We start from the raw sequence: 10,816 nt of genomic DNA, 5'->3' as shown, positions 1-10,816 counted from the left end.
CTTGGAGTGCAGAATGCAGCAGGGCAAAGGCTCATAGAGTTTTGCCAAGACAATGCACTTGTCATAGCAAACACCCTCTTCCAACAACATAAGAGAAGACTCTACACATGGATATCACCAGATGGTCAATACTGAAATCAGATTGCTTATTTTCTTCCCAACCAAAGATGGAGAAGCTCTATACAGTCAGCAAAAACAAGACTGGGAGCTAACTATGACTCAGATTATGAATTCCTTATTGCTAAATTCAGACTTAAATTGAAGAAAGTGGGGAAAACCATTAGACCATTCAGGTATGACCTAAATCAAATCCCTTATGATTTTACAGTGGCAGTGAGAAATAGAGTCAAAGGATTAGATCTGGTAGACAGAGTGCCTGAAGAACTATGGGCAGAGATTTATGACATTGTACAGGAGACAGGGATCAAGAACATCCCCAAGAAAAAGAAATGCAAAATGGCAAAAAGGTTGTCTGAGGAGGCCTTACAACTAACTGTGAAAAGAAGAAAAGTGAAAGGCAAAGGAGAAAAGGAAAGATATTCCCATTTGAATGCAGAGTTCCAAAGAATAGCAAGGAGAGGTAAGAAAGCCTTTTTTAGTGATCAATGCAAAGAAATAGTGGAAAACAACAGAATGGGAAAGACTAGAGATCTCTTCAAGAAAATTAGAGATACCAAGGGAACATTTCGTGCAAAAATGGGCACAGTAAAGGATAGAAATGGTATGGACCTGATAGGAGCAGAAGATATTAAGAAGAGGTGGCAAGAATACACAGAACTATACAGAAAAGATCTTCATGACCCAGATGCTCACAATAGTGTGATCACTCACCTAGAGCCAGACATCCTGGAATGCGAAGTCAAGTGGGTCTTAGGAGGCACTGCTACAGACAAAGCTAGTGGAGGTGATGAAGTTCCAGTTGTGCTTTTTCAAATCCTAAGAGATGATGCTGTGAAAGTGCTGCACTCACTATGCCAGCAAATTTGGAAAACTCAGCAGTGGCTGAGAAAAGGTCATAGGACTAGAAATGGTCAGTTTTCATTCCAATCCTAAAGAATGGCAATGCTAAAGAATGCTCAAACTACCACACAGTTGCACTTGTTTGACATGATAGCAAAGTAGTGCTCAAAATTCTCCAAGTCAGGCATTAACAGTACCTGAACCATGGACTTCCAGAAGTTCAAGCTGGATTAAGCAAAGGCAAAGGAACCAGAGATCAAATTGCCAACATCTGTTGGATCATCAAAAAAGCAAGAGAGATCCAGTAAAACATCTACTTCTGCTTTATTGACTACGCCAACGCCCTTGACTGTGTGGACCACAAAAATCTGTGAAACACAAAAATCTGTGGAACGTTCTTCAAGAAATGGGAATACCAGACCACCTTACCTGCCTCTTGAGAAATCTGTATGCAGTTCAGGAAGCACAGTTAGAACTGGAAATGGAACAACAGACTGGTTCCAAATTGGGAAAGGAGTATGTCAAAGCTGTATATTGTCACCCTGCTTATTTAATGTATATGCAGAGTACATCATGAGAAATGCTGGGCTGAATGAAGCACAAGCTGGAATCAAGATTGCCATGAGAAATATCAATAAGCTCAGATAAGCAGATGACACCACCCTTATGGCAGAAAGCAAAGAAGAACTAAAGAGCTTCTTGATGAAAATGAAAGAGGACAGTGAAAAATTTGGCTTAAAACTCAACATTCAGAAAACTAAGATCATGGCATCTGGTCCCATCACTTCATGGGAAATCGATGGGGAAACAGTGACAGACTTTATTTTGGGGGGCTCCAAAATCACTGCAGATGGTGAGTGCAGCCATGAAATTAAAAGAGGCTTGCTCCTTGGAAGAAACGTTATGACCAACCTAAACAGCATATTAAAAAGCAGAGACATTACTTTGCCAACAAAGGTGCATCTAGTCAAAGCTGTGGTTTTTCCAGTAGTCATGTATGGATAGAGTTGGACTGTAAAGAAAGTTGAGCACCAAAGAATTGATGCTTTTGAACTGTGGTGTTGGAGAAGACTCTTGAGAGTCCCTTGAACTGTAAGGAGATCCAACCAGTCCATCCTAAAGGAAATCAGTCCTGAATATTCACTGGAAAGACTGATGCTAAAGCTGAAACTCCAATACTTTGGCTGCCTGATGCAAAAAACTGACTCATTTGAAAAGATGCTGATGCTGAGAACAATTGAAGGCAGGAGGAGAAGGGGATGACAGAAGATGAGATGGCTGGATGGCATCACCGCCTCAATGGGCATGAGTTTGAGCAACTTCCGGGAGTTGGTGATTGACAGGGAAGCCTGACGTGCTGCAAGTCCATGTGGTCACAAATATTTGGACATAGCTGAGCAACTGAACCGAACTGAAATAGTGCCCTAGTGTGAGCCACTTACATCTCCGCAGTAGCCTCCTGATTAATTCTGGCTGCAATTACAGTTAATATACCATGAACTGTTTATATTCTGCTAAAATGTGATTGAGTGAGTTTCTTTCTCTTCCCATCCACTAATTTGTTGCCTATATACAGTCTGATGCTAACATCTCTTACAGTGATCTCAAAAGAAGAGTTTCCTTTGCTCCCGCATTTCAGTACAATTTTGTACGTGAGATACTTTTTCCTTTCCAAGACCTGCCAGTCATTAACCTGTAATGCACAGTGTCTGAGATGCTTATTGACACTCATTACTTGTCCACACTCTCCACCTTCCTTTACTACTCAAGCCATCCTTTTATTTCTTCCCTCTCATCTTCTGATGATCCACACTTCCCCATTGTCTGTAAAGCAGTGCTCTTTATTATTCTTAAGGTTTTGCTATAAAAACTGAGAAGCTAGCAGTCTTCATTTACATATGTCATAATCAAGCCCTTGGCATTCTGTGTAATAGACATATATATAGCCGCCAAACTCTACAGAAGAGATGAAGCACAGAAAGTGGGAAGGATAAATGATGCATTGTACAGTTGATCAAAATGTGTTAGCACCACATTTTTTAATGGAGTTTTTCTGTATTGTCTCTTAGGAAGCTTTGCATAAATATCCTTGTGAAATAGAAAAGAAGCATAGTGATAAATGATGACATCCAAGGGGTACAAGTTAGTTAGGTAGCAGAACACTTTGGAAGGTGGAGTGGGAAAACACTCTTATGAGCTAACATGATTCTTGTGCTCAGGAGGAAAGTACAAGAAAGAAGGCATGGGATCTACCTTCTTTGTTCAGAAACCCAGGAACATATGCACAGTTTATACTTGATCCCTTCAGCCATGTGAAGATGTCTTGAAGAGAAATAAATTGTTTCCAAGTTTCCAGAGAAACAGCACATTTTGCTTTCTGATTAGCTTTTCCAGGGAACTGCTCAATTTCAAATTCAACAGACTTTTATTATGGGCAAAACTGTGTACAAAGCACAGTAGAAAACATTTTAACAAATTTTTTTATAACAAGCCTGTGAAGCAGGTGTCAGTCATCTAATCTTCTTACTTCTGTCCTCTCTTTCCATCATCTATAGTTCACCTCTTATGTACCAAGTCACTGATGCAAAGAATCTTAAGGCATTGTCCTCACCCTCAGGAGGTTCACGGTGTGAGATTGGTTACATAAGCTGAGTATGTATTCTAGTCTATGGATGATTTGAAGAACGTTTAAGTGTCCCTTTGTTTGTATGTGGCTTTCTCATTATCCTTAATTGAGATCTACATGTTCTGTTAAAAGTAATTCCATTGTATGACCTATATATCACCACCCGACTACCTTGTCTCAGGTTACTGTAGGTGGGGTACACACTTTCTTCTACATTAATCAAGTGTTTCTCAGCCTTCAAGGCTAAGTTTTCATAAAACACTGTTCGTTCCCCTAGCCTAAAATATCACTCCTCTTCTGTTTATCCCCCAGCATCTGTGTTGGCATCTAATTATATGTCTTGTTCTACCTTGCCTCAGCTGATAGCAGTTGTGATGTCTCACTTTTCCACTGAACCAGAAAGTTCCTTGAGGGCACTGGGAAAGTGTGATTCTCTTTACTTTCCTTGGGATGGTCAACACTGGACTATCCCTGAATACATGTTTTGAGCTAAAAAAATAAATATATATATATACTTGGGAATGGGAGAATATCCTAGCTCTTCTAAGTTCAGGCTTATTGTTGTTGTTGTTGTTTAGTTTCTAAGTCATGTCTGACTCTTTGCAATCAGGCTATTCCCATGTAAATAACCTATGGGTGTTTTTATTATTATTGAGAAAGTACTTTCTTCAGTGGTTTAGCCTTGAGGTCCATTTTCTAATTAGCCATGGTGTAACTAATGTCTATAAAACTGACATCGGTCAATTACAAGTGTTGCAAAGATAGTTAGAAAAACACTGCATAAACATTAGGAGATCTGCATTCTACTTTTAACTCTGACAATAATGTGCTTTGTCACCTGAGTTAGTTCCTTCCTATTTCTGAGCCTTAGCTGCCTTAAGTATAAAAGGAAAATAATAATCTGTGCAGTACTTTTTCTATAGTTCTACTAAAGTACCTTCTAAATCAGTGCTTCCCAATGCTGGTTTAAGAGTGTCTAAGAAGTTTTAATTTAAAAAAGAAAATAAATAACAACAAAAGTAAAACCCAGATGCCTAGGTTCTTTGTGCAGAGATTCTGATTTCAGCGTGTTTGAAATGGGGGCTGGGACTCATGTTCACCAGAGCACTATCATTTAAAAAGCACCCCAGGTTGTTGTAGTGTACAAACAAATTTGGAAACAATTGTCCCAAATGAAGAGGGAGTGAATATATACTGCAATAAGTGTAGGAGGGTGGGCTTCCCAGGTGTCTTAGTGTTTAAGAATCTGCCTTCCAATGCAGGAGATACGTGTTCAATTCCTGGGTGTGGAGGATCCCTAGGGAAGGAAATGGCAACCCACTCCAGTATTCTTGCCTGGGAAATCTCATGGACAGTGGAGCCTGGCAGGCTACATTCCATGGGGCACAAAAGAATCAGACACGACTGAGTGACTGATCACACACAGAAGTATAGGGGGATAGTCTGAAGCAATGCAAAATCTCAATTTCTTTGAAGTGTCACAATATGTCTTAAGAGTTGTTTGCAACTGTTTTATTTTTCAAAAATCTATGCTTGTTTTACTCTAAAATGTATGTTTTCATTTACTCACAATTGAATACAATTGCTTTTCTAGAATGATGTGCAGTTGCCTTATGGCTTTGCCTATCCTCTGGTGCACCACTGAAATACATACACTCCAGGTTCAGAAACACATGATTTAATAGTCTTCTGAGCTCATTTCCAGTTCATACAACTATTGAGAAATATTTAGAGCTGGATACATATTGTCCAGCTTTAAATGTGCTGTTTCCACCCTCTGGGTCTTGCATGCAAAATAACATGAACATCGTCCTCGCCTACACAGTGAAATGAGGCTTTGAGAAATTCTTTTAATGAGGTCTAATTAACTCAGAGATGCTGGCAGATGAAATAATGTTGATTTTTATTACATTAGGTATCATTCTTTAAAAAGCTAAGTCTATAAAAAGCATTGGCAGCTATGATGGAATCAAGAAGTGTTTTCATAGTTTCTCCCCAATTCATTCTGAACCTCACTGGAAGAATGTCTTGCCTTTATAGATATATTCTCAAGATTTTCTAATATAGAAGTAAGTGCATAGGCTAATAAAGATAAAACCAAAAAGGAGAAAGAGGAGAGAATAAGATTTAATAAAACATGTTAGGTTCACTGATATAATATTCAAGAAAAAAAGAAAAACCACAGAGATTGCAAAAAACATTGCATGCAACATTGCATACAAGAGGCTTGGAAAGGAGAAAAAGTCATATGAGGAATGTCTCTTGAAAAGCATAAAATATTGTAATATTTAAAAAATTAATTTTGACTCTTTGGATTGTATTTCCATTTAAGCTATTTGGGGACATAGACTAATTTTTAAAGCATTTCACAACCTTACAAATTTCTGGGTATTAAAGTGAAAATAATGTAATTCAAAGCTAGTGAGAGACAATCTGAGTGTACAAGGGAATTCACAATATTAACTCTAAGAAGAATTCACAGTATTAACTCTAGGGAGTGTATAACTATGAAGATAAATTCTAGTTCTCTGTGTAAAATCTTTGTTCTTTTTCCTGCTTGAGTCACAGGCCCTGGATTCAGTGAGATGGGCAGTTTGTATGAAATCAGCACACTATTTCAGTCAAGCAAGCAGGTGCTCTTGAAAGCAGGTTATCACACCAACTCTCCTGAGGTGGCAACTGCCTACTGTCATCGAAGGTTTCACGGCAGCTGTATGTGATGGACTTGTCAAAACAAACAAACAAAAAGCAGAGTGAAATGACATCTGGGCCACCTATGGTTGCCAATCATGAACTCTGCCATGCGATTTCTTAAAGAATACTTGCCTCTAATAATTCCATATTTTTATCTGCCCCAGACTTGTTTTATTTTTATAATCTTTTGAAGATTCACAGTGAATGCCAAAATGCAATAAAATTATAATAGAAAAATGAGCAGGGACTAAGGAAGTAATATATTATGATTTAAAAAGTAGTATTATGGAATAGAGTAAAAAATCCATTCCCAGAGAGAAATCAATGAGTTTCACATCAAACAATAGACTACTGACTCATGTTGAGGAAACCAGCTTCTGCCTTATTATTATGATATGCTGATGGTTTTTCTGCTACACCAGACACCCCAAGTCTGTAGTCTTATGATACTCAAAATATCCACGTTTAAATTGAAAATAAGTCATTATGCCAAGAACTGGGAAGATCTAAAACTGAATGATGAAAGGTAACAATGAATGCCAGCACCAAGATAAAAGAAATGTTAGAATCATTTGACAAAGACTTGAAAGCAAGCATCTGGAAAAATGAAAGACAAACAATTATGAACATCCTTGGAACAAGTAAAAAGAAAGTTTCAGCAAAAAAAAAAAGAAAGTAGAACTAAATGGAAAATCTTTACCGTAAAAATACAGTAACCAAATCAAACTTAGTGGGTGAATAAATAGCAAATACAGAAGACAAAGAAAAGAATCAGGAAGCTTGATACTAATGATACAGTGTGAAACACAGAAGACTAGGAAAAAAAATGAAGAGAGCTTCAGGGACATGTGGGAATAAAAGATAGAACATTCTTATTACTGAAGTCTTAGAAGGAGAGGATGAAAAGGGCATGGCTAAGAAAGTAATTAAAGCTTCTAAAATTTGGCAAAAGATTAAACATACAGATTCAAGTATCTTAGCAAATAGTATAAACTTCAAAAAATACTTCAAGACACACTATACACAAACTTGTGAAAGCTTAGACAAAGGAAAAATCATGGGAAGAAGGGAATTAAGAGGAAGGACAGCTTAACTATTGAGATACACTCCAAATGACAGCAGGTTTCTCCTCAGAAACTATAGATGCCAGGAAGAATTAGCACCACATTTTCAAGTTACTGAAAGAAATGTCAACTCAAAATTCTATATCCAACAAAAATGTCCTTTCTCAAAAAAAAAAAAAAAAGAAAAGAAAGAAATATTCTCAGATGAAACAAACAATTTATTCCAGCAAATTTACCTTAAAAGGCTGACAAGAAAAAAAAAAAAAGAATAGCAAAAGAAAGTTGTCTGAACAGAAAGGACACAATAAAAGAAGGATTCTTAGAACATTAGAAGGGAAGAACAGGTAAGCCAAAAATAAGGATAAGTATAGTAAGTGTCTTTCTCAAGTTTTCTTCATTGTTTAAAGGGGCTTCCCTTATGGCTCAGCACTAAAAAATCTGCTTGCAATGTAGGAAGTGTGGGTTTGATTCCTGGGTCAGGAAAATTCCCTGGAGGAGGAAATAGCAACCCACTCCAGTATTCTTGCCTGGCAAATTCTATGGACAGAGAAGCCTGGCAAGCTACAGTCCATGAGACCACAAAGAGTCAGACATGACTGAGTGACTGAACACACACACATGCCAAAACTAAGACCCAGTACAGCCAAATAAATAGACAAATATTTAAAGAAAAAAAAAGAATAATAATAAGAAGAGGATTGCAATACAAGATTGAGGGACTCCAAGAGTACAGAGGAGAAAATACATAGCTCTACTGGCTAAAGTCCATGAGCACCTACTTACTACATGCTCGGCTCTGTAAGTAAGTTTTCATTGTTTGTCAATAGAAGCAAAAGTTTTAGTACTCTTTCATGTGATTCTAAATGTATTTGAAAATATAAATAAGACAACTATACTTTTTAAAATGCTATGAGCTGAATTGTACTTCCCCCGATTCATATGTTGAAACCTTCCCCCAGTGTGGTGATATTTGGAGATGGGACTTTTGGGAGATAGTTAAGCTTAGATGAGGTCATGAGGGTAGTGCCCTCATGACGAAATTAGTACCCTTATATAATAAGAAGAGACTGCAAACTGCATGCCTTCTCTCTCTTCCTGTCTCCTTGTTCCCCTCTCTTACTCCTTCCCCACACCATGAGAGAAAATAGTGTGAAGATGGCCTTCTGCAAGTCAGGAACAGAATGCTTACCAGAACCAGAGCATGTTACCATCCTCATCCTGGACTTCCACCCTCAAGAACTGTGAGGAATGAATTTCTGTTGTCTGTGTCCTAAGTCTGTGGCATTTTTGCTATAGTAGCCTGAACTAAGCCACAAATGGAAGAAGAAAAAAGGACATAAAAGTAGGCAAAATTTGTATCTTTCATTTAAACTATTAACAGGTGACATAGTAGCCTATTAAGTTATGCATATACAGAGAACCCACTATAAAAGTTATACAAAAATATACTACAAAGCACTGATATTATTAATCAAACTGGAATTCTAAAAATATTCAATCCATCTACAGAAAAACAGAAGAAAAAAAAACAAATAAAAAAGGAGAGCAAACATAAGTCAAAAAATACAATGGCAGATGTAAGCCCTATTATATCAATAATTGCATTAAATTAAAATGGTCTAAACATACCTATTTGAAGACATAGATCGACAGAGTGAAAAAATATCAACATGCTCTCTATAAGAAAATCACTTCAAGTATGATATAGGCAGATTGATAGTAAAATCTCTCATTCAAATAGTCATCAAAAGAAAGAAGAAGCGCCTATACTAATATCTGATAAAGCAGATTTTCCCACAGAGAAAATTATCAAGAGTAGAATGGGAATATTAAGGACCTATGGAACTCTAAATAACTGCAAATTACACAAAGCCAAACAGTTTATAACTGAAAGGAGAGATAGACAAATCCACTCTTACAGAACAAACTTATGGTTACCAGGGGATGAAATGGGGGATGAATAAATTGGGAGATTGGGATTGATATATACACACTACTATATATAAAATAGATAATTAAGAAAGACCTACTACTATATATAACAGGGAACTCTATTCAATACTCTGTAATGGCCTATACGGGAAAAGAATCTGGAAAAGAGTAGACTTGTGTATATATAACTGATTTGTTTTGTTGTACACCTGGAACTAACACAACATTATAAATCAACTATACTCCAATAAAAATTACAACAAAACATACACACACACACACAATCAAATCTGCACTTACAGCTGAAAACTTTAACATACACTTGTCAACAATCGATGAAACAACTGGACAGGAAATCAAGGATACAGAAGAATCTACCAAGCCCATCCATTGACAAAATCTGGTCAATATCTGTAGAATGCTCCACCCAACAAAAGTAAAACATACATTCTTTTCAAGTGCCCAGAGAACATATTCTGAGAGAGAACATATGCCCAGAGAACATATACTGAGCATGAAACAAACCTCAACAAATTTAAATGAACTGAAATAACTACAAAAGAATCAAATTATAAATCATGAACTGAAAGGTAACTGCAGCATCTTCAAAGACTTGGAAACTAAATCGAGTATGTCTAAATAACTCAAAAAAGAAGTTTCAAGAGAAAAAAAAAAAAAAAACTAGCTAAAGCACAGCTGAGAGGAGCAGCTAAAACACTACATACATACATAAGAAACAAGGAAAACTCCTACATCAATATCTAAGGTCCAACCACAGGAACTCAGAAGAGGAACAGCAAATTAAAGGCAAAGCAAGCAGACAGATGGAAATAATAAATAGAAGAACAATAACGAATTAAATGAAAAACAAAGTACCTACCTCATAATATTCATTCAAAACTAGTAATTATCATCATTATCTATTCAATGGTTTTCAAACTCTTTTGACCGTATTTTTCTTAGAACATTTTTTAGTGTACTCAAATATATGAATATTTATTGTTTATAGATTATGTATAGATATTAGTCCACACCTATCTGCACATCTAAGCATAAACAAAATTTTAAATAGGAAGAGATAAAATTAATTAAAATATAGTATCCTTGTTTTTTGCGAGTGAATTGTGTTGGATACCTTAACTGGGGATCACACAGTCGGACACGACTGAAGTGACTTAGCAGCAACAGCAGTTGAACACCATCATCAACTAAGGACTCTCCCTTCTTTAAATTTAGCTGAAGAAGCATCATTTCTAGGAGGCTTCTATTAATTCTGAGTCCTCATGAAAACTTCCTTTCTCCAAAATCATATGTTAATTTTGACTGTGCCTTTGATTTTATACATATACTATCTTAATTGTCATAGTTCAATTCAGTTCAGTCACTCAGTCGTGTCTGACTCTTTGCAACCCCATGGACTGCAGCATGCCAGGTCTCCCTATCCATCACCAACTCCCTGAGTTTACTCAAACTCACGTCCATTGAGTCAGTGATGCCATCCAACCATCTCATCTTCTGTCATCGCCTTCTCCTCCTGCCT

This window comes from Dama dama, chromosome 9, assembly GCF_033118175.1.
Source record: "Dama dama isolate Ldn47 chromosome 9, ASM3311817v1, whole genome shotgun sequence".
Taxonomy (NCBI): Eukaryota; Metazoa; Chordata; class Mammalia; order Artiodactyla; family Cervidae; genus Dama; species Dama dama.
This window is presented reverse-complemented; position numbering follows the sequence as displayed.